Source organism: Equus przewalskii, chromosome 20, assembly GCF_037783145.1.
Source record: "Equus przewalskii isolate Varuska chromosome 20, EquPr2, whole genome shotgun sequence".
Classification (NCBI taxonomy): domain Eukaryota; kingdom Metazoa; phylum Chordata; class Mammalia; order Perissodactyla; family Equidae; genus Equus; species Equus przewalskii.
Window position 1 is genome coordinate 31,102,083 of NC_091850.1, and position 27,649 is coordinate 31,129,731.

General features: G+C 40.1%; 1 long non-coding RNA gene across 1 annotated transcript in view; it reads left to right on the forward strand.

Moving 5' to 3' along the window:
• LOC139077843 (uncharacterized) overlaps positions 1-4,952 on the forward strand; it is a 145,098-nt gene extending 140,146 nt beyond the window's left edge. Inside the window, exon 4 of the long non-coding RNA XR_011530419.1 lies at positions 623-4,952. This is a non-coding gene — a long non-coding RNA (uncharacterized lncRNA). The remainder of the gene's footprint in view (positions 1-622) is intronic.
• Positions 4,953-27,649: the final 22,697 nt, after the last annotated feature.

Below are 27,649 nucleotides of genomic sequence, written 5' to 3' on the forward strand. Positions count from 1 at the left end.
TTCCTTCTATACCTTGACCAATAACAGAGGAATAAGGAGAACAGAACACTAATGAGATTAGTTTCTGAGAAAAAAAAAAAAAAGAAAAGAAAGAAAAAGTGTGATCTTCTTGCATCTCAGAGCAGCTTTGGTTTTTGGGAGATCCCACCTTCAAATTCTGAAGAGTCATCAGATAAGGCAACTGTGACACCCTGATTAGACAAACAGATAAACTGGGTGTGAGGGGCAGTTATACCAGAGTTCTGCTAACCACCAATGAGATCCTTTTATGAAGCCATTTATTCAGTGTGGCCAGGTGTCATATTGGGTCCACAAATGTTAGTCCAAGGATGGTGCTTTTTTTTCCTTAAATTCCCACTCTCTGTAGTAAAGCGGGACATGATAGTGAGTTTCTCAGAAGACTAATTTTTAAAAAATTATGTGCTTACTTTCTATTAATGGGGATTAAATGCCTTCTCTTTTGTGAAATGGTTGTGAGAATAGGTAGTCATATGTTTTATGTCTTTACTTGAAAAAGAAAGCGAGAAGAATATAACATCCCAACTTGGGTCACCAGAGTTTCTATTGAAATGCAAAATTCTACTATTGTCTTAGACTTTTTCTTTCATTTGTGTGTCAACAGGTATTTACTTGCAAGGAGACAGCAATAGTAGTTCTGAGCAGTCACCTGTGACATCTCCAGTGGAGTCTGGAAAAGACATGTGGATTCACTTATATGAATAAACGCACGATGAACAACAACAACAAAAATGTGTTTGATCTGGTACCAACTGAGTCAAACTTTACAAATATCCAGGGGAGCACATGATAGATGAAGATGTCAGAGCATTGGTTAGAACCCCAGAGAAAAGTTACCCATGATTGGACATAAGCTGACAATTGGATTTCTGGAGGTGACAGCCTTGGTTACACAACCTCCTTCTTACCTCTATACTTCTACCTACCTCTCTCCCGCTATATTTCATGCCTATAGGAGTCATTGATGGCAAAACACAGGACAGCTCCTGATTCCAGCAGCAGCACAAGCCTCTGTCCTATATTCAGACTCTATTCACAGGGGCAGCTTTCCTGGGTCATTGGTTCTAAGAGCAAGGTCTGCAGGCTGAATTCTCCAGGCATGGCCTTTGTGGGTAATAATACAGTATTTTGAGAGGTGATGTTATTTATCATATCATAATGTGTTGCATAGTGAGGCTGAGGAAGCAGCATTGAACAGCAAAACCAGGAGACCTGGGTTTGCATTTTAGTTTTATTTCTAATTTGCTAGTGCAACTTCTCTGGAACTGAGTTTACTCAATTGTAAAATGACAAAGTTAGACTAGGTCATTGTTTCTAGACAGTGTTCACTACCTGCATTAGGCTCACAATGCTCGTACAATGCAGATTCCTGGGCCCAGCTGGCTCCCATTGAATCAGAATTTTGTGGTGTGGCCCTGCAATCTGCATTTGTAACACTCCCCATCTCTAGGTGATCAAAACTTTGAGAAATACACTATTGGACTAAATATCTCTCTATGCCTCCTTTGTAGTCTTTAGTCTTCTAATCCTCAGGTTGGTGCTTCCAAAGGAAAAACTCTCCCTCTCCCGTGGGAATGGCTGATGGCTGTTCTAGGGTATTTTGTCCAACTAAACTCTTTTGTAGATAAAACATTTTGGAACTGAATTATCTCCAGTACTTTAGGTTAAGAAGATTGCCTACATCTCAGAGAGAAATGAAAACAGTGTCCTTGGGGGGAGAAAACTTCACAAGGTTTGAAAACACAAGTGTCCTTGGACTACATTCTTCTTCAGTCACCTTCAGAAGAATCACTTGAAGGTCCTACCTTCCTCTTCGTGGGAGACGGATGGATCAGTTTGCACCGAGACCCCGCAGCCAGGCAACTCAGCTCTGTAGGCTCTGATTCCACACTGCGAAGATTCACTTCTTCCTTGCCTCCTCAGACTGAACATGGGCGTGACAAACCACATGACACCATTGGTAGGGATTGTAGCTGTGGAAAGTCAGTTCACAGTCTGATACCTCAGAGAGCCTTATTTTAGAGTTTGTGGGGTTTGGTGTACATAATTTATTTTTTTGGTCTTAAGCAAGAACCTGGATATGGGTTTTTCTCTTTCTGACTGTCAAAACAAAACGGGGTTCAATTATTTCTCTCCTTTAAATGACTTATGATCTTCGCCTCATTTTATCTGGACTTAATTGAGCTTGCTAGGATCATTGTGAATACAAAGCAGCTGGAGGAGCTTGGGTGCAGCCAGACGAATTGGAGCGTTGGGTTTCTTTTCTCTAGCATATACAGTGGTGGTTCTCAGCAGGGACAGTTTACCCTCTAGGACACATTCCGCAGTGAATGGGGATAGTTTTGCTTGTCACAACTGGGGCAGTGCTACTGGCATCTCCTGGGCAGAGGCCAGGGATGCTGCCAAACAGCTACAATGCACAGGTCAGCCCCCCCTCTCCCAACAAAGAGTTATCTGGCTCAAAATGTCAACAGTCTCAAGGCTGAAAAACGCTAATATTCAGTAACTAAAGTAATAATTTATATATTTTGGGGTAGGGACACATCCATAATGCCAGAAGGAGTGAAGGATGGAGAAGTAAAGGAGGGGTGGCTTTGATATGGAATGTCTGACACAACTTAAAATGGAAATAAAGTCTAATTTCTAGGACAAGTTCAGGCTCACTTATGTGCTTAGAACAGATTTTGAAAAGGACCCAGGAGGGAACTGTAGGCTGAGTTGAATATAAAGACACAGGCCCATTAATTTTAGGCCAGGTGAGGACACAAGACAAGTTTCATTTGTCAACAGAGCTATAGTAAACATCTTAACACAGTTTGTCTTTCTAATGACAGTGATTTTAACAAAAAATGATGTTTATTTCTTTCTTTGAAAAGTTACATTTCAAAGATTCTAGAGTATCTCAAATCTAGAATATCTTCCCATCCCTTCAAGTTTTCTTAGGCTGTTAAAAGCATCACGTAGTTAACTGCTAGCTATAAAGGGAGCTTGATTGAAGGTGCTTGTTCCTATTGATGTCGCTTTACTTTCCACCTGCACTGGTTGTTTTCTTGCTCCACCTCCAATCCCTTCTCTTCCCTGAGCACCAGGAAACTCCCTTGTTCCCTGGTTTCTGGATGGATTTGGCTAATGAGAGACACTGGCAAGAAACTGGAGGGCAAGAGGAAAAAGAAGTCCGAGGTGCTTACCCCAGTTCTCATCCACCCTGCCGCACAGCAGTCTGGCAGTGGCTGTTCCTCTAAGACCCAGCTTCTTTGGGACAGCCATTCTTCCTCCAGCGATGTCAAGCTCTGGAAACCCTGTGTTTCCCCTGCTCCTCCAGACGTAGGAGTAGTAAAGGCTTTTCGCTCTTGTTACTCCCTAGAGGCCCTACCATCTCTTTTTAGTTCCCTTAACTCAGAACGCTACTCTCTAAATAATCCCTTCATTCAATTCTTTTCAGTTAAGCTCTCTTGAGTGTATCATCTGTTTTGTGTTAGGCCTCTCACTAATGCAGTACCTACCAAATTTTTAGTGGAAAGATATTGATTTTGTATGAAATATTCAAGTAATATTGAATTGGAGGCCAGAAGACTTGCACTCTTGTCCCAGTTCTTCTAGGTAGCGCTTTCCTTCTGAAGACTCACTGAGACTTATTCCCTCATCTATTAAATAAGGATGAAAAATGTCTTATGTACATGTTATGAGAATGAAATTAATGTATACAGTTTGAAAACATTAAGCTCTGAAAATTAGAAGCCACCTGGCCTGTTGGCAAGGAGACTAGCAACACATATTCTAATTCTAGCCTCCAGTTATTTAGGACTCTAACTTTGTGTGTATATTTTGGTTGTCTGGGATTCCTTTTCCCCATAATAAACATGCTGATTAGATTAGATGATCTTCCTGGTTCTTCCTAGCTTCAAAAAATTTCACAATCTTTATATATTCTGTTTTCATTGTTCTAGACTATTTGGCAGAATGACCTGTAAAAACAAATATGAGAATGTGGAGAAAAAAGGTAAATAGAAGTTTTCTAGAGAAAAGAAAATTTGAAATATTCTAAATAACAGTTAAAAGATGGATTTAACTTCCATGTGGTTACAAATGGGAGAATCAGGACAATTGGGTAGATGTTATAGGTGATAGCTGTAAGTACAAGGAATGGACAAGCCTTTCTAATGTTTAGACTGCTTCAATAGTGGAGGGTAATAGACTGGCTTCCAGGGAGGTGTCTTGCCCATCACTGGGATTGTTCAAGCAGAGACATACTTATTTCTCAGGAATACTGTAGAGAAGCTTCCTGTGACGATATGAGATTGGACATTGCAGTCACATGATTTAATGAAGTAATGGTTAGGTACGTCACAAATATAGAGGGATTGTTCAGGAATGTTAAAGAACTGTGATTCTTTGTTTTCAAGAAAAGAAGACAATGGCAACAGGAAAGGAGAAGATATAAAGCATTATTATATAAGCAGGATACTGTCATACAGTCTTTTATGTTTGCGGAGAATCAGGAAGAAAACAGCAGGGTTTAGATTCCAGCAATGATTATTTTTTTGTTTAAGCTATTAGAAAAAATCCATCATAATAGTAATCAAACAATCCCTTTATCAGAGCACTTCCAGTTTGTTTCTTAAGTGTTTAATGAACTCCTTTTATACACCAAACATGTGCTGAGATCAAATAGAGACTGGGTTTTAAAAAGCCATGAAGATTTTATGGGGGAAAATGACATCATGCAATACAATGCTGTTTTGATTTTTATTATTATTATTTCTTGTTTTTTATTGCAGTGACATTGGATTATAATATTATATAACTTCCAGGTGTACCTCATAGCATGTTTCGAATTCTGTGTAGATTACATCATGTTCAATGCTGTTTTTATTATTCGCATTTTCTAGAGGGAGAAGCCCTTATAAAAACTATAAAGTTTGCCTTTCATATCACTTCACTCTTCTTTCCAGTTATTTCCCTCCTTCTTTCAGCAACGCTTCCTCATTCATTTGACAGATATTCATTAAATATGTACTAGGTGCAGGTACTATTCAAGACTATAGGTATACAGAGACAAAGTGATCAGTGCCTTGAATCTGCATTTTATTTCTGATTATCTAAATTCTAAAATGAGTCTGCCTCATCAGAGGCCCAATCCCGGTCTGCCCCCAGCAACACTCAACACTATGTTGCCAACTCTGTTTCTCACAGTTATTTGTTTCCCAGGATGGAAGGCATGCCAATAACTAAGGTTGGGGAGACTAAGCATCAGCACTTAATATACTGGCAACATTCACATCTCCCCACCTTAACTAAAAAGGAACCTGATACATTGAAATACATGGTATTATGGACTGAATTGTGTTCCCCTAAAATTCATATGTTGAAGTCCTAACTCCCAGTACCTCAGAATGTGGTTGTATTTGGAGATAGGGCCTTTAAAGAGGTGATTAATGTAAAATGAGATCGTATCGATGAGCCCTAATCCAGTATGACTGCTGTCCTTATAAGAAGAGGAAAATGGGGGCCAGCCTTGTGGCTGAGTGGTTAGGTTCGTATGTGTTGCTTCGGCGGCCTGGGGTTTGCTGGTTCGGGTCCTGGGCACGGACCTACACACCGCTCGTCAGGCCCTGCTGTGGTGGCATCCCATACAGAAGAACTGGAATGATTTACAACTAGGATATACAACTGTGCACTGGGGCTTTGGGGAGGCAACAGATGTTAGCTCAGGGCCAATCTTCAAAAAAAAAAGCAGAGGACATTAGGACACACACACACACACACACAGAGGGAAGACTATGTGAAGACACAGAGAGAAAACAAATTTACAAGCCAAAGAGAGAAGCCTCAGAAGAAAGCAACCCTGTTGACGCTTTGATCTTGGACTTCTAATCTTCAGATCTGTGAGAAACTAAATTTTTGTTGCTTAAGTCGCCTAGCCTGTGGTACTTCATTATGGCAGCCCCAGCAAACTAATACACGTGGTAAAGATACTCAGTAGCATATAATTTCAATATTTCTCACCATATAGATGTGAGGCCACTATAGTTCCACTCACTGCCCTCACGTCCCCTTCCCCTCCTACATGCTTTACACCACTGACATTGGGAATCAACACTGGAAACTCTATACCCAAATGGGATTAGACCTTCCAGGGGCCAGCATTGCACATCAGTGCGATGTCTGTCCAGCATTTCACTGACTCCCTGAGGAGGCGAGCAGCTGAGTGAGAAGGGATTGGTGGTTATTATTATTTTTAAGTTTCTGTTTAAAGACTTCCTGCTGAGATGTGCACAAAAGAGAGACTTGGTATGACAAATAGGCACGTTTCAGCCTTCGGAATGCAAAGTACGCCCCTGAATGGAGTGAAATATGGAGTTAAAGTAAAGAATTTCCTTCCCCAAATTGAGTGTGGGAGTTTTGTATATTTATCTGAGTGAACTGGGTCAACTAACAAGACCAGCCAGCCTATGGGCTCAAACTGTGATTTACACTTTCGGGGGGAAGAGAAGCAGCTTTTGGAAACTCAAACCTCTTCTGACTAGTATATGATCCCAGCTCTAGCTGGCCAGCCCCTTCTAAGGCAAGACTGTACAGCTGCAGGGATTTATGCAGACAAAGTCTGCAGCCTGGTTATCGTGACATGACTCTCTTCTCCCACCCCCAAGCACAGATTAAGGACTACATGGTGAGCCCACCCACCACAGTGGTCCCATGACAAAGGATTTGTTACCTGTTGTAAAGTGAGGAGGTGGAGGTACAGTATGTTCTGAAATAGCTGCTTTAGAAGCAGAAGAAACAGCTGCAAGGAAGGTCATCCTAGGCCAGATGCCATTGGGGATATAGCATGAAGAGGAAGACGTTGAAGAGCTCAGCAAAGGCCTGGATTTAATCCCAGTTTCTAACACAGGAGCACAATAATTGGAGAGGTCTTCTAGACCCGGTGTCTCCTCCTAAGAAATCCAGCCTGCAGAAAATAATGATGGTAAAAATTTATATAGTGCTTATCCTTAGTCAGGCACTAAATGTCTTATATTTGTTATAACTCAATCTTCCCAAGGGATCCTGGAAGCTTGTTGTCTTAGACAGAATTCTAAAATGTTCCCCAAGGTTCCTGCCTGTCCCTTTGTGTATATACCCTGTATGATCCCCCTCTGACACACACACACTTGAGTGTGAACAGGACTTATAAATATGAAGGCTATCACTCTGTGATTATTTTACTTTATAAGGTTAAGAATTCTGTAGATGTTATTAAAGTCCCTAATCCGTCGGCTCTGAGTTAATCAAAAGATTATCCCAGATGGGCCTGACCTAATCAGGTGAGCCCTTAAAAGGGATTGGATCCATCCTGAAGAAACTCAAAGTGTAAGAGGAATTCTCCTGCTGGCTTGGTGCGGCAGACTGCCACGTTGTGGAGAGGACCACATGGCAGGGAACAGTAGGCAGCCTCTAGAAGCTGAGAATGGCCCCTTGATTTACAATAAGTTTACAACAAAGTGGAAACTTCACTCACACAATTGCAGTGAAAGGACACAAAGGAGCTTAGAAGGAGATTTTTCCCTAGTCAAGACTCCAGATGAGGATGAACCCGGCCAACACCTTGCTTTCAGCCTTGGGAGATCCTGAGCATAGTACACATCGGCACTAAACTGTGACTCACTTCTGACCCACACAAACTATGAGATAATGCATTTTGGTGTTTTAAGCTGCTAAATTTGTGTCCACAGAAACCACTAAGTTTGTGTTAATTTGATAGGCGGCAATAGAAAACGAACACAGCTGTGTATTATTACCTCCATTTTACAATAGAGAAACTGAGGTACGAACAAGCCAACGAACTTGCCTAAGGTTACAAAGTCAGGAAGTGGTAGAAGTTGGACTGAATCTGGATTTCTGGCTCCAAAGAATATATACTTAACCATTGCGTTTCCCTAAGCTTCGGCCACCTACCTTCTCTTTGTTTCCCTCTCCTTCCAAATCACTGTGGCCAGAGTAGACACAGGACCCTTCCCTCTGGTATAGTTGGTCGGAAAGCCATTTTAAAAGCAGTAACTCTAGGCCCCTGGCCTCTAGCCAGTTCCCCACTCTTTAACAACTATTTTTTTTTCATAGATGGGAAATCCTAGGCTTCATTCCCAGAGGCATTTATTTTTTCTTAACACTTCTCTTTAGAAAAACTACAGTTTTTGAATTATAGCTTTGTGGTTAAGGGAAAATGACATTAAGTTGGGGAAGCAACTTGTTATGGTCTTAGGTACTCTGCCAACTGCAATGAAAAAGGAGATTTTAAATGTCATTTATACATTAAAAAAGATTTAGAGACACTGACGAATATACCTAGCTGGCATTGCCAAAATCTATAGGCTTTATCCACACGTATCCTGGGCTAAAATTTAATTCATTTTTTTGTAAGCAAATATAGTGTATTCTGCCCCAAGTCTGAACTAAAATGTTTAAAAATCACACTTCATTTAAAGAAATCCATGGAGACATGCCAGATCTTCAAAGATCTAAAGTGTAGATCTCAAGAGTAGGCAGAAGCCTCTGCTGCCTACAGAGTCTCTTTCTTGGGGGAAAAATTAGTAAAAAAATGAGGCAATATTCTTTTAAGTAGGAGGGCTTAACCTGGACAAGTTTTCTTAAATAATTTAAGTAAAAGATGACTGAGGTCCGGGTAATAATAATGGTGCAGATATCAGAAGTAACCAGGTGAGTAATCCAAAGTGCTCAGCAATGGTGTCAAGTAAACCAGTCTTGACTTTAGCTGGTTTGATCTGATCTCTGTAGGATGAAGGCTGGAGGAAGATTATAAAGTCTTGAGGATAATACTGACAGTGGTACCATTGTAATGCATTTTAGCCTCTCCAATTATTTTCTCTATGGCCTTGAATACATCAGCATTATATATCTCTATAATTTCATTTTTGTCCTTCACTTTTTTGCTTGTAAAATGCGCTTGAGAATTCCTCTCCCATTAACCTTCAAATATCGTAGACTCTGCTCATTTATAGCCTTTGCACTTGCTTCATAAACAGTGGCAAAATACCACTTTCTGAGGTTAATGGAGCCCACTAACACCTGAAAGTGCAAAGGGTCTCTATATGTAAAAGTGAAATAAGCATCTCAGTATCAGCGGGCTATGTGCATTGAATTGCTTTCATTACAGATGATGAACTTGGACCAAATCATCTAATGCGGTTTAGTCTTCTTTGTGATCAAGAGCATGCAGCATTTTAAAAGATTTTCATCAGGAGTAAGTGGCTCTGGAGTGGATTTGTGTACCATATACTGATACCACTGGCTTTCAGAAATAGAGTGAAAAATTGTACAAAGATGAAGCTTGACTATTTGGTTAAGAAGCTTGCAAAGAAATTGTTAACTGGTGCTAAGGATTGGATATTTTAAAAAATTTAATTGGGTTTAGCTATATTTGTATAGAACAGGGCCTGCATCTTAATAATCCTGCCCCCCACGCACACAGCAACTCTCTTGAAGGTGATATCCCCTACTCAGGATTGTTGTGACGAATTTAGGAGACAAGACATGGGACTGCACCTAACACAGTGCCTGGCACCTGGAAGTTATTCAATTGATACTGAGATCTAAAAAACAAACAAAATGATTTCATTGAGTGCCCATCGAATGAATGCAGGTATAGAGCATTTTAGTTGCTCATTAACAAGTAAGCATGGGATTTTCAGTAATGTGACTATATTACTTTTTAAAATAGAAAAACATTGTTGAAGAGAGTTCTTGCCATCTTCATTTTGGGCCTTGAGACCGTCAAATCCTTTTAGATAGAGAAGACCTTACAGATAGAGAGGAACTTACAGAGAGGGAAGGTTGGGTAATTAAAGAATCTCATGAGAGGATAAATTGGGTTATGCCAAATTGGGTAATCTTTAATCAAAATATATAATGATCATTTCAGAAAGATGTTCCTTGGACTAAAATACTGGACCCAGGAGTTCGGTCAGAACGATATCTGGGTTGGTAATAGGCAGTGTTTCATCACGCACGCCAGTGAAAATCTGACTCAAGCAGAAGACAAGCCAAGGGAACAAGCCCTCTTTCTCTGAGAACTCTACCTGTGGCCTATGGCCAAGTACCCTGCTTGACACTTGTCTACCTAAAAACAAATTAGTTGAAACAGGAAACAAAAAACAAGTTAATTGTAAGAATATTGACCAAAGCCCTCTTCTATTCCAGGGGCCACGACTCTGCCCTAATTAGCTAACAGGTCACAGAAGGCCAATCATATTATTGTGTCTGAGTCATTACAAAATTGAATGGTTTTAATTAATTAATTCCTTAATTATTTGCACTGGATAATCTTGATTCTTTTTTCCTTTAAATTTTCTTTTTAGTGGAAGGTTGCATTTGTCACTCCTTCATAGCTTGCCCAGTAGTGCAATCACAGACAAAGGGTATTTCAGGTGTTGGGGCCCCTTAGCCAGAACTCACTGTCATCTTTATTGTTCTGGGGAAAGAGAAAATAAACATTCGGAAATGGCGGTGGGTAAGCCAGAGGCTTGGTGTAAGCAGTGGAAGGAAGTGTAGTTAGTTTAAGCACAGAGGAAAGCTTTCTTAAAAAAACTTGACTGACTCCTTTAAGAAACAAAAGCCAAAATGCCCTTTGGAGAAGGTGAAACTCTTGGTGACAGTTTGCTTAGCTTTCAGCACAGTCACAAATGCTGGCTGGCTGGGTGAGAGCAGAGGGCTCTGCCAGGATAATGAGTGCTACCCTTGGGGCCTGCCCTGGGCAAATAAGTAAGAAAGTTTGTCTTCAACAGCTGCACCCCCACCTCACCGCCTCGGTCTGCAACCTCTTCCTCAGTCCCATAGTTTCTTTTCTCCACTTTTTCCCCAAAGGCTTAAGGTATTTTAATTACTTGTTTTTTAATTGTTAAAAGCGTTTTGTGTTTTTTGTTTGTTTTTGTTCTTGTGAATTCTTGCTTTTTTTTTTTTAATTGAGCTGACATTCGTTTATAACATGATGTAAATTTCAGGTGTACATCATTTTATTTCCATTTCTGTGTAGACTACATCCTGTTCACCACCCACCCAAAGACTAATTACCACCCGCCCTGCTCCCTCCCCACTTCCCCTCTGGGAACCTGTCCTTTAAAGTTCTCTAACCAAAAGGGGAAAACAGTGTGGTACACTGATTTCATACTAAGGTGACAGAGTCTCAGGGATTTTGCTGTGTTTTTTTGTTTGCTTTACTCTTTCTGGGGCTCTTTGTACTAGTGCTTGAAAAGGACTGTGCTTAACTTAAGGGATTCTCAGATACCTGAGGACCAGTTTGGAAGAGATGAGCAGGCACTTAAGCCAAAGATTAACTGAATGAATGAAATTGTGCAATAGATTCCAATAGGGCTCAAAGCGTTGGATTCCAAATCTTTTTCTGCAGTCCCGAAAAAAGATTACTTCTCTTAAGTAATATATGAAATAGGTTTAATTACTATCTCATTCTTTCTCATTTCATTTTGGATCCTTCCTAGAGGAAATTTATTCTACCGTAAGATTGCATGCTCTGTGGAAGCATGAACTGACAGTGATTTTCATATATGGCGCCTAACCAGCCTTCCATCATCTTTTTCAACTTTTGTTTTTGTTGTTGTTGAAATAGGACTTTATAGAGCTTAGCGTTATACAGAAACTCAACAATATGACCTCTAGAGGTTGCATCTTTTTTGAAGAGATGAAGATGTACTTATGTACTAAAGAGGCAGGTTACAAAGTATGATTTCTGTCCAAGTAGAGAGGATTCCAGAATAGCCACAAGCCATCAGGAAATGCAGAGGCTTCACCCTAACCTAAAGAAAAAATGCGTCTCAATAAGACTGAAGTCTCCGTCTTACTTTTTTTCAATAATTACAGTTAAATCTTCATTATCCATCTGGGGTGTATTTGAGTAGTACCTCAGGGAAAAGAGAACTGGATTTGTAGACACAAAACCAGGTATTTTTACCTTGTATGCTGCGCCTCTCTAGCTCCTCCAGATCCATTCCACCCCTCTCTGGTGAGTTCTATGCCCAGGAAGCTGACCTTTTTTGATTGCATCATTTGAGATCTTTACTCTCTAGCTTCTGGTTTATTTTGGTCAGTGGGAAGCCCTGGTGGAAGAGTGAGGGTGAAAAGAGAGAAGGATCAGCATATGTCTTCACTGGCTTTACCCGACTTTGCCCCAGTTATGGTACCATCCTGTCATGCAGCCCCTCTTCACAGCGGAGCTCTAACCAGGCTCTAGGAACATTGTTCTCTCTTCTTCAGGCCTAGGAGTAGTTGTGCCTTCTTGCTTTTAAGTCCCTGAATGCTTTACTATCCCTTCTTTACCCATTACCCCTGCCCTGCAGTCAATTTTTTTCAGTCAAGCCCTTTAGATATGCTAGCTGTTTCCTGTCAGGACCCTAACAGATACATTCAGCTTCTTGGAATAGTCAGATAATGTCTCTGACCTTTTATTTTCTTGATCTACAAAACTGAATGATACTTATATTGTTTACCTTGAAGGATTGTTAAGAAGAGCAATAATGCATGTGAATTTGTAAAGTGTCGTGAAAGTGCAAACTATGAATAGCAAATCATCAGCTAATGTTGAATCCCAATCAGCTCTCCTCAGATACTTGACATATTTTTCATAACTTCTCCTCATGATAAACTGATACAGGCTTTTGGAATGAAATCTCAGACTGACCATAGGCAAGCAGAAACAGGAAAGGTAATCCTCTACTATGTACATTTCACAGCTAAATATAAGCCATCCTAAGGTTTGCCATGTCACTGCTCCCCTCCTTAGCAGTATGTAATTCAGAGCTGGGAGAGCAATGGAGAACATCTTCACATACCTTTGTTCCAGCCCTGCATTTTTACCCTTGATAATGATTTTGTCAGACACTATTTCCTCACGGTATGACTTGTGTATGTCTCCCTGCTCTGTGAGATTGAAAAGGTTCTTTATAATGTTCCTAAGGATGGGGATCATATCTTATATATTTTTTATTACTCATAGTAACTCACTTACTGTTATCAACTGTGTCATTAGATAAAGTAGACACTTGGGAAATGAATGGCTAGGTATTCGGTGATCACTTGTTGACATTGAGACTCCTAAGCCTTACGATGGACATCTCCTGGTTTTATGTAAGAGTTTGCTCTCCCTGATTAGCATGACCCTCTCTTTGCAGGCATGGAAAGTATTTGTGTAACAAATGAAGATTTTATGGACATCTGTTGTGTTTTATGTGTGTGTTTTATTGTGTGATTTGGCACATGCAGAACTTAAAATTCAAGAGGAGAAACTCTTTCTCCTTTTCCCATCTTACTGGGTTGGAGCCTAGTAAATTATCTTACAAAACAAAATAAATGATGATGAAAACAACTAATGGTTTTCCATCTAGTCTCCCCAAAGCCAATAAAGAAAAGTAGTGCTAGTCCTGAAGACCAAGTAACACAAACCCACATGTTCAGGGGAAACATTCAAATTTTCAGAATAATAGGCCTGGGAATAGTGACTGCTGGTTTCTCCACTGAACCAGCTCTCGAAAGGGCACGTGGACAATGGTACAAGAGGTATTTGGCTCACTGATCCTTCCTTTCTTTGTTTTCTTACTTCTGAATAGGCACAATGCACTCCAGAGAACCCTTGCTATTTTTTGTTCCCACATTCTCATTCCTTCGAAAATATAAAGAGAGAAAAATAACTTAGATAATCAGGGACCATATTAAACGCCCTTGGGAGGCCCAGACTGATCCTAGTAATTTCTCTCAGAGAGAGGCTGTATAAAAACAAAATCAACAGCTAGTTGAAGGGATGGTATAAAAGTCCCTTAACTTGCTGAGATCACCAAGGTGTGGGGAAAGTAAAGAAATGCTTAGACACTAAAATATCTTTGGTAAGTCGAAGAAGTAGCCAGCTCTAGAAGACTGTAGGAATACATGTTTGTACCCACAGTATAAAGGTAGAAGAACAGAATAGGGGGGTCATGGGAGCTTAGCAGATGACCAAGAATAACACTTAAGTGCAGAAGTACAGAAGAGAGCACAGGACAACTGGAAAGTTCTAAGAGGAGAATAAAATGTACAGACATGTTAAATTTCTAAATTATTTGGTGCAAACAGTAATGCCAGAGGAGTTTAGGAAATAGAGCAATTAAAATGGAAGGAATCATCAGAGAACATTCCTTGTAGGAGATAAGCCTGAAATTGGCCTCTGAAGGGTTGGATTGGTGAAAAGCAGAAGAATGGGACTGATGAAATGCCACATACCTTCCCATGGGAAGATTTATACATTAAAGCAAAGAAAATTATTCAAATAGAATGTCCACTAAAAAGTAATGAGGTGATGTTGAAAAGTCTTCTCTTCTACATTCCCCTTCTGATACACACAGATCCCTGGGCAAAGAGACTTGGTCCTCAGATGGTCAGTGGTGGTGAGGCAGAGGAAGCAGTCACTCAGGGTTTTCTTAATGGGGAGGATGAAAGGAGTGTCTTAGTTTGCTCAGGGTGTCATCACAATACCATATACTGGCTGCTTTAAACAGAAACTTATTTCTCATAGTTCTGGAGGCTGAGAAGTCCAAGATCAAGGTGCCAGCAAAGTAGGTTTTGTTCTGAGGCCTCTTCTCTTGGCTTATAGGCTTCTGCTCTCTCCTGATGTGGTCATGTGACCTCTTCTTTGTGGAAGCTTGGAAAGAGAGTGAGCTCAGGTCTCTTGCTCTATTATAAGGACAGTAATCCCATCATGGGGGCCCCATCATCATGACCATATCTAAACTTAATTGTGTCTCAAAGACCCTATGTCCAGATACCATCACATTAAGAGTTAGGACTTTACCACGTGAATTTTGGGGGGACCCAAACATTCAGTCCGTAACATCGAGTAAGTCAGTTGCATGAAAGGGAACTAATTAAGGGCATCAGGAGAAGCTGTCATGTGAGAGAAGGAAAAAGTAGACACAGAGTGAGGGGAATAGTATAATCCTCACTACATGGCTACTTAAGAAACTGGGCCCAGAGAAATAAATGAGAAGTTGTGACCTAAGAGTATAATTGACCAGCCATAGGAACTGACTAGGGACTGCCTAACAGACAAAAGAATCAGAAGGTGCAAAAGGTAATTGGCTTGGGAAAATATGATGTGGGGTCTGATTTCTCCATCTAGAATTCAGATAGAATTAATTTCAGGGAAGGAGAAGATTATAAAGTCACTTCAGGATGTTTTGGTTGCCAGGGAAGGACGCTGTAGGGCTATATCGGAAATAACCTTTCCCATAAAGGCCAGGAATTAATAGCAAAGAGACAGCTGCAGAGTGAGTGCAGAATGATCCAAGTTCAAAGAGGTGGTGTGCTGGAGCAGAGACCTGGAGTATGAAAGGAGGCGACTGTGTTGTACTTAGTGAAAATGGCAGAAATGGTGAAAGATTAACACTCTGGTAGAGGGCAAGGATGTTTTTATAGAGTGGGCTAAGAGTCTTGACCTAACCATAACCTAAAGTGCTGATGAGATATCCTGGGAACAGATCGTGACATAGACCAAGATGAGACATCGGTAGAGATCATAGTCACCTAGGATCTCTTACTTCTAAGCACAATCTCATTGTAGACAGGAGTAGCCTTTCATGTAATACCTTTGAAATTCTATTACTTTCAAATATCCATCTTTTTTCTTTTCTAAGTCAGCTCCTAAAGAAGACAGTGGCAAATAGAAGGGCAGCTGAACTCCTGGGGGCCTAATACAAAGAGGAAGAAATTAATACAATTGATGAATTTATGGACTGGTTTCTCTTATTACAGTGTGGTGTACCTCAAATATTAAACCAATTCACACATAATTAGTGCATTCCAGAGCGACACTCTAGCATGCATACTCTTCATTTGTCCAAATGGGCATTATCATAATATTAATAATAAATTCATGATAAAAAGCACTCATTGAAAAAATCCACCAACAAAAGAATTTGAAACTGTGAGCTATAAAAGTTTAAATTTGTGTTCTTCTTACTCCTGCCTCTAAATGTGTTGTCTTAATTGCAATAAATGCCACAAATAGTTTTTCAAGGCTTTATAAAAAATAGTCAAACTCTGTACTCCTGCTGGACGTGTGGAATCTACAGTACACTGTGACCTCATTCTGAGCTAGTAAAATCTGGATAATTTAAGGTAGTTTGAGTAAATGGAGAAAACACATATACACATACCCTCGTGTGTGTATGTTTCTTTTTTCCATCAAATTTTGAACTATTTTTCCCAGCCTTTGCCCTACCATCACTCCCATTTCTCTATCTGTCTATTTGCTGGGATTCAGAGCCAATCTCAGTGATTGTGGAGTTGCAAGTCTTATCTCTAGAGCAGCCAGTGTAAATTAGAATTTGAACCCTATGAGCCAAAGGCTGACAAACAGTCTCAGAATGTAGTGTGTCTGCCAATGTCTGTTACTTGAGGATAGATGGATTTGGTTCTGATGTGATCATTTTCTATTGGCAGTAGGAAGCTGTTATGAGACAGAGGGTGCTAGGAAACAAACAAGGCATTTGCTTATTCTCAAATCAGAAATTCCAGAACTTCTGTATCTAGAATGATTATTTTTTACATTAAAAATGAAAGCATTATCAAAAATGGTACATTTGAATTTTATACATGTCCTCTGCTAAAACCTTTTAGCTGCCCCATCAAAAGAGGATTCTTGAAAAACATACACAAATAGATGACCACAAAGAGAGCAACAGGTCAGATAAAACCAAGGTCAGAGCAGGGTGAATCCAGGCCTCCCCTCACCTCCTTGCCCTTCTGGACAGGCTTGCTCAGTTTCCTGATCTCTGTCATGAAAAGCGGCACAAACAGACCTGGAGAGTTGTAGAACACAGAGCGTGCCCAGGCCATGCTAGGTGAGGCAAGTGTTCCACCTCAATTTTTTTTATATGTTTTTAATTCGTCACAGAAGAGCCTTGGCCATTTTTAGTTGAGTATGTATGAGGGTGAGGAGGTGAGCATACTTTCATGCTTGGGCCTTCCAGCTTTTGAGTCCTGCTGATGGCAACAGAGTGGGTAAATTTGTTCAGGACAAAACTGGAGTGTGTGTGTGTGTGTGTGTTTTGAAACTTTGAGTGGAAAATTAATATTACGGTATAATTTTTTGTTTTATAAAGTCTTGGTATTTCCATGGCTATCTATTTCCTTCTAAAATGATGTCATTTATATAAATTGCAATCAAAACCTGATGGTACCTAGAAAAGAGCCCTGAGGCTTCTCAACCAGGCTTGGTTCTAGGAGATACAGTCAAGCGAAGTAAAGGATGTTTTCCACGTAATTCCTTTCCTATCAAAATTGAACTCTAAATACTAAAGTACAGCTATTACTAAACATACGTCTAAAACTTGGCGTTTATAAAATCTGCCAAGGATTATCTACATAGCACTGATTCTCTTCAGAATATTGATGCAGTCAATAAGGAACCTAAACTGTATGTTAATTGGCTTTGAAATTCTTTGTAGAAAAATAAAGAACTTGTGCAGAGGAATGGGGGAGGTAGGTAGAATCAGAAAGAATAGGATATGGGGAGTGAATACTGATTATGTAGAGGGATTAATAAAAAAAAAAAAGATTTTCTGGACTGTGGTGTTTGACCAGAATACTAGGGAATGGCAAGTGATAAAGTATTTCTGGATAGCCAAGAAAAAATATTTTCAGAGGATTGCTAATGATTTAGAGGCTTTAGACTGATTCTTGAAAGGAGGCCAGATAGAAAAAGAAGATATCATAAGTGTCACACAGGAAGAGCTGTAGTGGAAATGCTGTCCAGCTATTCTCAGCTGTCACCTGGCTCATACTATCTCTGCAAGTGTGTCTCCCACGACTGCTTCGAAAGCTCCCCATCCCCAAACCACACCGAACTACGTAGAGTTCCCTAAATATAACATCAAGTACCTTTTTACTTCATGCTTTCTCTCCTGGGAAGCTCTTTCCTCCTTTGACTGCAGGGCAAACTCTACTTATTTTTGAAGACTTAGTTCAAATATCTCTTTTTCCATGAAGCCATCCCTGACACCCCGCAAAAGTTTAGTTTGTATTGCACTTATTGTACTGTCGAAATTATATGTTTATGCGTCTTCTCGTCTAGCATGTTCAAAACAGGCAGAGACTGTCTTAGTCATCTTTTTATGTGCCTAAATTATAGTAAGTGTTCAATAAATTCTTGTTAAACAAATAACTGAATACTGAGTTTCATGACTTCAGAAATAGATATGACTGTTTTTCTTGATAAATTGTGAACAAAATAGAGATCATTGGATCAAGTGACAGTGGATTTGTGGTTGTTTAAACCACTCACTAGCCCGGAGGGTGGCTGGGCAATATGAATCGGGAGAAAAGTCTCCAGTGAGAGACTTTAGGACTTTGTCTTAAACTTAATCCTATACAGCATAATCAGTGACTTAAAGAAAGAAATAAAAGAATATTAGAATTAATTAATTGCATTTATTCAATTCCTGGTAGTCTTTAAAGTTTTAAAGTTCTGGAGTTCCTACGGTATGCTATGCCACTCACTCTATCAGCCAATAAATTAGTTTTGTGGCTTGTACCTTACTCCTTTTTTTGAGTTGGGCTATTAGTTTGATTTTCCAGAGGCTGAGAATCCCTGTTTGAACTAAAAAGAAAAACAAAAAAGTAATAAAACTTAAGTTTCTTAATTTATAATGGCAAGATGTCTCTCTCCTGGTCTTTGTTCTTTTCTCCTTAACACTGTCTGAGCATCAGTAACTTGTTGAAAACTACAGATCTTGGTTTTTCTTTTTCTTTAGTGTATTTTGTTAAATAAGACACAAGACACTGATTTTCTTCAAGATTTTGGATAGCTTTTGGAGTCCAGTGGGAAATGTTAGCAGATAAAAATAATAATCATAAACCCTTACATTATTGAGAACAGTCAGACTCTTCTGGAAAATATGTGAGTTCCTTCACTTAAGAAGCCTACTGTTGGAAAATAAAGAAAAGAAAACCACACTCTTATGTGGTCCTGTTGGCCCAGAATATAGACAAAGCCATTAATTCTGAGGTCTTGCTAGTGTTACCATCTCAAATCTGTTTTCTCCAGGCCACAGAGAGGAACCCAGTGTCTGGGTCTAAAGACTGATTTGCACAAATAGCAATGGATATGAAAGAGAAACACGGTTTACTCATAGCTTTAGAGCCAACAGGGACTTAAGGCATCATCTGGCTTAGAGATTTCCAGACCCGACTGCTCGTTAGAATCACCTGGAGAGCTTTTAAAACACAGATTTCTGGTCCTCATCCCCTGAGATGTTCTGGGCGGGGGATCTAGATGGTTAGATTTATTAAAGCCTCCAGGTAGTTTTGGTACCCAGCCAGGTTTGGAAACCGCTGATCTGGTTAAGCCTCCCTGATTTCCAGATGCATAAACTGAGGCACAGAAGGTGAAGTGACACAGCTCCAGGTTGGCAGAGCCAGCAACAGAACCCAGTGCTCCAGATGTGCAGTCTTCCGTGCATCCGTATTAAATCACAGAGGCATAGACAGTATTTTCAGCTGCCTATTTGATATTTTAAGTGGTGTTTCATAGTCATAGGGAGCAGTGGAATAATAAGGGGAAAAATATCTAATTCAAACCAAAGACTCAAAGACTGCTATGAGATTCTGGTGAAGTGGTTAATTAGTGTTTCATAAGCTGTGAAGTAGCGTAGCAATATACATATAATAGGGTATGTGCAGGGGAGCAAAATTGTCATATGAAAAATTTTGAAGAGGAAAATAAAAACACTTTGAATGAAGTTGATGGTGCATTGAAACTGCTCCTACCTTTCCCGTCTCAGTTAGAGAGGCATAGTGTACAGGCGAGCAGCATGATCTATATATAGGTGCTTTCTATCTGTGGTTTGTGTTGTTCTCTGAGAAGTGTGGACCAAACGTTGAAACCTGAGTTTAAGCTCTTCTAATTATTTGCTGCTTGAGTCTTCTGAATCCCAATTCTGTTATTTGTTAAATTGGGTGATTAACGAGGATTACAAAAGTTTGTTCTGGATTGAATATTTTGTGATTTTTTTCTCTCTGCTGACTTTGCAAATCTCTTTACCATCTTGATTTCTCCTTTTCTGATTCTCCTTTGAGACATTCTTCATTTTCATCTCATTTCCTACTCTTTTATTTTTTAATTCAAGAAATATTTATTAAACTTCTTTTTGTATATGTTACTCTGCCAAGTACTTAGCATGTAAAAATGAAGACTATAGTGTTCCTGACCTTAAAGAACTCACATTCTAGCTGGGAAGAGAGCCAGGTAATAAGCACATTATGATAAAAATATGATAAGGACTATGATAGTGACATTTGCAAAGTGTGCTGCAAGCATGTGGGAGGAAAAGATTAATTCTTACATGGGAACGGAACATGCATGGGGTTGTTGTTGAAGGCTTGTAGAGGTAGGGGCGTTTGAGGTGGATGTATAGAATGAGTAAGAGGTATCAGGAAGAGCATTTCAGGTGAAGTATGAATGAAAGTATGAAAGTGCCTACTGTGTTCAGGGAATGACCAGTAAATCTAGAGTGGGGACTACAGTTTGGTAGAGAATGTGGGATACTTGGATTAGGGAAGGAAAATTAAAAGAAAGACTCAGATAAAAGGGGAGAAACATGGCAAGATTTGGATTTTAGAAAGATTGCTGTGACAGCTATGTGGTTGTGTTGAAGGGGAGAGGGAAACCAGTCAGAAAGTCTTGTGAGTGATTATGGCCGCAGATGAAGAGAATCAGGAGTAAGACAGTAGCATTGGGGTTAGAGAGCAAAGGAGATGTAAGAGAGACAGTCAGAGGCAGAAGTTATGGAATGGGGTGACTAGCTATAGTGAATAATGGAGAAGATGACTTTGAGTTTTCTAATTTGGACAACTGTGGACTGTAGTAGGTAATAGATTTTTAGGGACATGGTAAACAAGAGACACATGTTAGTTACCCAGCTGGAATGTCCAGCGAGCTGTTTGAAACATAAGTTTGCTGTACAGGAGAAAGAAGGAATGAGAATAGATAGGCGTGCTGGGGTGAATGTTTAGAGAGAGAAGATTCTCCAAGATAGTACCAACATTTGAGTAGATGGAGGAACAAGAGTCAAGGAAAGAGAGTAAGAAGTAACAGGAGAGAGAGAAAGACAAAACCAAACAGGAGGATGATGCTGTAGCAGTCAATGAAAGATTGTCCAAGCAGGGTAGTTCATGCCGTTAGATGGAAACTGAAAAGGGACCATTAGATTAGACTATTGAGGGGTTCGTTGTGTCAGCTTTGTGAGAAGTTTAGTGATGTGATAGCAGCAGAAGCTAGACTGCTCCAGATTGAAGAATGAAGGGAAAATGAGGGCATGGGAGCAGCAAGTGTAGATCACTCAGGTGGTGACAGAAAAAAGAATGATAATATGATGACTTGAGAGAATGGTTTTTTAGGAAAGTGAGCGACTTTAGCAAGGTTCTTCCTGAAATTAAATTATTGTAACCACTGACAACAAAGAAGCAAATCTGCATGTAGTCTAATGATTTTTTTCTTTCTCTCTCTTCTCATTTCCTTTCCTCCTTTGGGTTTACTTTAATCCAGGCCTTTCTCTTTTGCAGAGGGATAATACTGATGCCAATTTCTAAAGGGTCATTCACTATGGAAGGCCCTATGCCACCCGGTTCCCCTTTATCTCTTTCTCTTGCTCCCTCCTCTCCAGCCATGCTGGCTCCATTGCTTTTGCTCAAGTGTACTAAACATGCTCCCATCTAAGAGACTCTGCATTTGCTATATCTTCTTCCTAAAATGCCCTTCCACCATATATCCACGTGGTTCAGCTTTCACTTCATTCCAGTCTCTGCTCAAATATCGCTTCATCACAAAAGACTTCCCTGGCCATCCTATATGCCCCTCCCTCTATCCTCTTACCTGCTGTATTTTCCTTTATATGCTCATCACTACCTGACCTCTGATATATATATATATTTGTTTATTGTCTGTTTCCACCTACTGTGGAATATGAACTATAAAAGTACAAGTTCTTTATCCCCAGATCCTATAATACTGTGTGGTTCATAGTAGGCATTCAATAAACACTTTTTAAAGAATACCTATGCAGGATGGGTTTAGTTGAGAACATGGCTAGAGTATTTATTTGTACTCATTTATTCTTATATGAAGGTAATATTAGGATGACTTCCTGGAATCCTAGGTATAAGAAAGTAAGTTTTATCTTCTTGCCTACTTGATGTTTTTGTTGTTGTTCTTGCTTTCTTCATTCTTTAAATGCATATACGAATGTACATCAGAAAGATGATACATATCGATGAGCAACAGGCTGGGTTCTTACTGAGTATATCTCATGAAATGCTTATTAATTGGTTGATAATTTTGCTTAAACTGCGAGGTGTGTGTGTGTGTGTGTGTGTTTGTGGGTGTGTTGGTAGATAGGAAGAAGGGAGGGGCATACTGGAAAGAGATGTTTCCAAAGAAATAGCAGTATCTAATTCATCAAGAATTTATGGACATGGGGCTGGCCCCGTGGCTGAGTGGTTAAGTTCACGCGCTCTGCTTTGGCGGCCCAGGGTTTCGCTGGTTCAGATCCTGGGCGCAGACATGGCACCACTCTTCAGGCCACGCTGAGGTGGCATCCCACATGCCACAACTAGATGGACCCACAACTAAAATATACAACTATGTACTGGGGGGATTTGGGGAGAAAAAGCAGAAAAAAAAAGAAGATTGTTGACAGTTGTTAGCTCAGGTGCCAATCTTTAGGAAAAAAAAAGAATTTATGCACGTATTAGTTGAATAAAGCTTATAAATGCACTTGCAAATTTTTGATTCAACAAGTATTTTTGAACAACATGCAAGGCCCTGTGGGAAGAGAGGCACAGAATACCTTATATTAGAGGATTTACAGTGGAGTGAGAGATACAGGTTTATATGGTCACCCTGAGCTATGCTACAAGGCTGAGAGGACCCAGAGCTGCCACAGGAAAGCAAAGTGCTCTCAGAGTAAGCAGAGTGGAGAATGAAGTGCAAACTAATAGAGGTGACTATGTGACTACGTGACTTATTAGCTAAGGGCTGCCAACAGTTAAGTGATGAGAGCATTTAAGCTTAATCAGGGAAGGCTTCAGAGGGGAGGAGCACCCATTCAATATATAGGGGAGAATGACTATCTCCTCTGTGCCCTACTTCTGGCAACCAGACAGACGCGACTCTGCAAGGCTGCCCCTTGTCAAATGAGGAGTAACCCTAGAGGATATGCATATGGCTCTTTATGTTCTCTAAACTCTTTACAAGGTTTCTAGTAGTTGAATACGGCCAGCGAAGGAAAGAGGTACTGGGTTAGGATGTTTGTTGTCTACTAGTGAAGTAATCTAAGAACCTGCCTAACTGTCTTCTGGTATGAGGAGCATGCTGGGTGATTTTACCATTGTCAGGCAGTGTCTGGGAAGGAATTCACGTGGGCCCCGAATACCTTTGAAGGCAGGAAAGCCTGAGGAAGGACGTGGGTTTTTAGCTGTTTTACCACTGCCCCAACCCCCCCACCCCTCAGGATGAGAAAAGGTTATCATTCCTTGGTTTTCAAGGTTTTCTCTCAGGAGTATCTTTTCCTTTTTTCTATTTATGCCGCAGGCCCAGACAAAGACACTCAGTGCTCCAGTTCTGCGACAGGGACCCTCCAGCTGCAGTGCATGGGGAGCTGCGTGAGTCAGCCTGGCATGGACTGTCTTATGTCGTAATTACAGAAAAGGAAACAAGATTGCTTCAGATTTATAAAAACTGGAAGGTTCTATTGCTGCACGTGAACAGATTCTGTTCCAGGATCCCGTGCCTCCAGTAACCCATGCTTTCATTTTAACATGGAACAAAAGCGAACTTTATAAGCTTGCCTGTCTAAAGGGAATATGCCCCTGCTCTTTAGCCTTTTGCTTCAGGGAGTTAGAGGAATGAGTGCGAAGTGAGGGTGTGAAAAAGAGGCTAGACACAGCAGTGCTGCCTGCTGAATTATTTTCCATCTGGAGGGAAGGCTGTCGCTTTCGGTATATTCCTCAAAGGAAGAAAGAATGGTAGTGAACTCAATCAAGTTTCGATATTACCTTGTAGTAGATTTAATAAGAAGGAAAATGACTTGAGTCACAGTGCTGAGGGCTTGGGCAAGGCCCAGTGTATTGGGATGATCTGATGCACTCTTTCCTGGATTTATCTGAATCTTTGCAGAAAGAAGAGAAGGGGTTGGAGCACCATGTTGGTCCTGACAGTAGTAGAAAGAGGGAGGTGTATGAAAAATGCGGCACGCATGCGTATGGTGGAGACGGGCATAGCCACACGTATTGGAGACAGTTTAGCAGACTAGTTAGGAGTATAGGTGCTGACAATAAACTGCTTGGGCTCAAGAGTTTTCTCTTGCTAGCTGTAGGCCTTGGGCAAATTACTCAGCCTCTTGAAGTTTCTGTTAACCTCTCTGAGTTTACTGTTCCTCATCTGTAAGGTTGGGATAATAGTGGTACAAATCTCATAAGGGTTTTTGAGTATTAACTTGAGATGATTCATGTAAAGCACTCAGCCTATAATAAGGGAATCATTATGATGAGTAAATATATCCACTGCAGATGACATTGCTATTAGATGGAGGTAAGGACCTCAACGTGATGAATGGATTTGGTGAGCAGAGCAGTGGAGGTAATTATCTTCCTTTACTTCTTTTTCTGTTACTGATACTACCATTAATAATATAGTTTCCAATAATTTTGAACTATTAAATGTCAGACAGAGTTCTGGAATTTTTGTGTGTGTCTGTGTGAGGAAGATTGGCCCTGAGCTAACATCTGTGCCAGTCTCCCCTACCTTATATGTGAGATGCTGCCAAAAAAGCATGCCTTGATAAGTGGTGGCTATGTCCATGCCCAGGATCTGAAACTGGTGAATCCCAGGCCACTGAAGCGGAGCACGCGAACTTAACTGCTATGCCACTAGGCCAGCCCCCTCAAGGATACTTATTTTATACTTCAAGTGGTAATCTAATATTATTTTATTCATTTTGTTGCTCAAATTCTTCCAGTTTTGGCCACTAGGAGTTCTTTCAGTTGGCTCATATGTTCCTTTGACACCCCCCCATATTTTTCTGTTTTTTAGCCATCTTTTATTTTCTGGCATTCCAAGGGATTCCCAGCTCATCTTGTATATTTCCTGCCTCTGTCCTAGAATCAACCATTTCTCTAAGGGGCCTGGTTTCTCTTACTGGAGAGTGCAATTAGAAACCAAGATGTGAGTACTATGTGTGCTCATCGCTATTGGGATGTTATTGCTTTTAGGCCCTCTCAGCTGCAGAGCAAGGAAATATGTGCATGTATACTAACCTTCATATATATAAATATCCATAAATTTTTCTTCCTATGTGTATCCGTCTGTATCTATATCAAGGTAAACATGAGTTCATATCAATGTCTCCAACTCTCATCCATTACTAATGGATCATTTCCTTGCTTATCTGTAATCACCTGCTCAAACAGTGAGAAACCTAGCTTCCATCTTTGGCCATGCATTCACTTAATTTGTTCAATTCCAGTATACATGTATAGTGGTTTCAAAATGTTAACCTGTACCCCACGGGGGCACAACATTATCAATTAGAGTACAGTGCTTATGAATGGTTCTTTTTGCCTTTAATCTTACAGAGTCTACTCATTTACAAAGTTATTTAGATCACTACCTTTCCCCCACATTCAGTGAAGTTGTCTCATTCATTTGTAACACAGTGTGGTTGGTGGATCATATGTTAAAACTATGTTTAGCTTTGTAAGAAATTGCCAAACTGTCTTCCAAAGTGTCTGTACCATTTTACGTTCCTACCAGCAATGAATGAGACTTCCTGTTGTTTTGCAACCTCACCAGCAATTGATGTTGTCATTTTTTTGAATTTTAGATATTCTAATAGGTATGTAGTAGTATGTTGTTGTTTTATTTGCATTTGCATAACAGAAAATGATGTTGAGCATTTTTCGTATGTGTATTTGCCATCTGTATATCTTCTTTGATGAGATGTCTCTTTAGATCTTTTATCCTTTTTTAAATTGGGTTATTTATTTTTCTATTACATTATTGAATTTTAAGAGTTCTTTGTCAATTTTGGATACAAGTATTTAATTAAATATTGTATTTTATAAAACTAAAAGTTTGTATATCATATTAAGATATATCCTTAGAATAGATCTGGAGTATTATTATGTTCATGTTCATTTTACTCTTTTTCTTTTCATGAGGAAGATGGGCCCGGAGGTAACATCTGTTGCCAATCCTACTCTTTTTGCTTGAGTAAGATTGTCCCTGAGCTAATGTCCATTTCAGTCTTCCTCTATTTTGTATGTGAGATGCCACCACAGCATGGCTCAAAGAGTAGTATGTGGGTCTGCACCCAGGATCTGAACCTGCGAGCCTGGGCCGCTGAAGCAGAGCATGTGAACTTAACCACTACACCACTGGGCTGCCCCTTATGTTTGCTTTACAATGAAGAAAATGAGTCTCAGAGATAGTAGCTTGCCTAAGATCACTCCTATGTGTTGAGTTGCATCCCCCTAAAAAAGACTTGTTCATGTCCTTGTCCCTAGCACCTCATATTGTGACCTAAATTAGAAATAGAATCACTATAGATATTATGTGTTAAGTTAAGATGAGATCATACTGTGGTGGGTGGGCTCCTAAAATCTGGTGTCCTTATAAGAAGATGCCCAGGTGAAGGCAGAGATGTACAGGGAGAATGCCATGTTATGACAAAGAGATTGGAGTTATACAGCTGCAAGTCAAAAAGCACCAAAGATAGCCAGTAAGCCAGCAGAAGCTAGGAAGAGGCAGGAAGGATTCCTCTACAGATTTCAAAGGGAGCATGGCCCACTGACACCTTGATTTTGGACTTCGAGCCTCCAGAACTGTGAGGTAACAAATTTCTGTTGTTTTAAGCTACCCAGCTTGTGGTATTCTGTTATGATAGCCCCAGGAAACTAATATACAGTCACTCAGCTAGTAAGTGACAGAAATAGAATTTGAAATGTACTCTATGTTAATCCACGTCCCATGCTCTTTTCTAAATAGAGAAATAATTGGAGTGTTAGGCTAGATGTCTATAAATATGACTTTCTTGTCGGTTGAAGTATAGGCAGTGATTGATAATCACAGGAGTAGACACAGTCTGGTTGGAAATGGGGCTGGCTAAATTTGAGCAACTAAGGATGAAGTTAAGGCATATAGTTGTTCAATCTTGCCTAGTTCTGCCTCATCCCACCCAACACTGTTCCTTAGTCTAATTACCTCCACAGGCAAATGACAAGAAGTAAGTCAGTCCAGTGGATTAGGAAGAAGTAAGCAGAGATTATTTTCATTTCAGGGTTGGAGGGGAAGGAGAGAGTACTTGGACATCCTATATCCTCTATAATGAGCTCAGGGATTGCTAGGTCTGTCATTTCCTTCTTTGGAGGTTCCTAAAATCATTCCTAAATTATTCAATGAGTGCTAAATATGTTCTGGGCACCTTGGAGAGGTGATAACTGTAAAATAAATATAAGTTCCAGTCCCAGTAGTCAAGGCTGAACTCTCCCCAATCTCCTCCTATATTCCTTATCTCACTTATTGGATTTATCTGACATGTAGTTT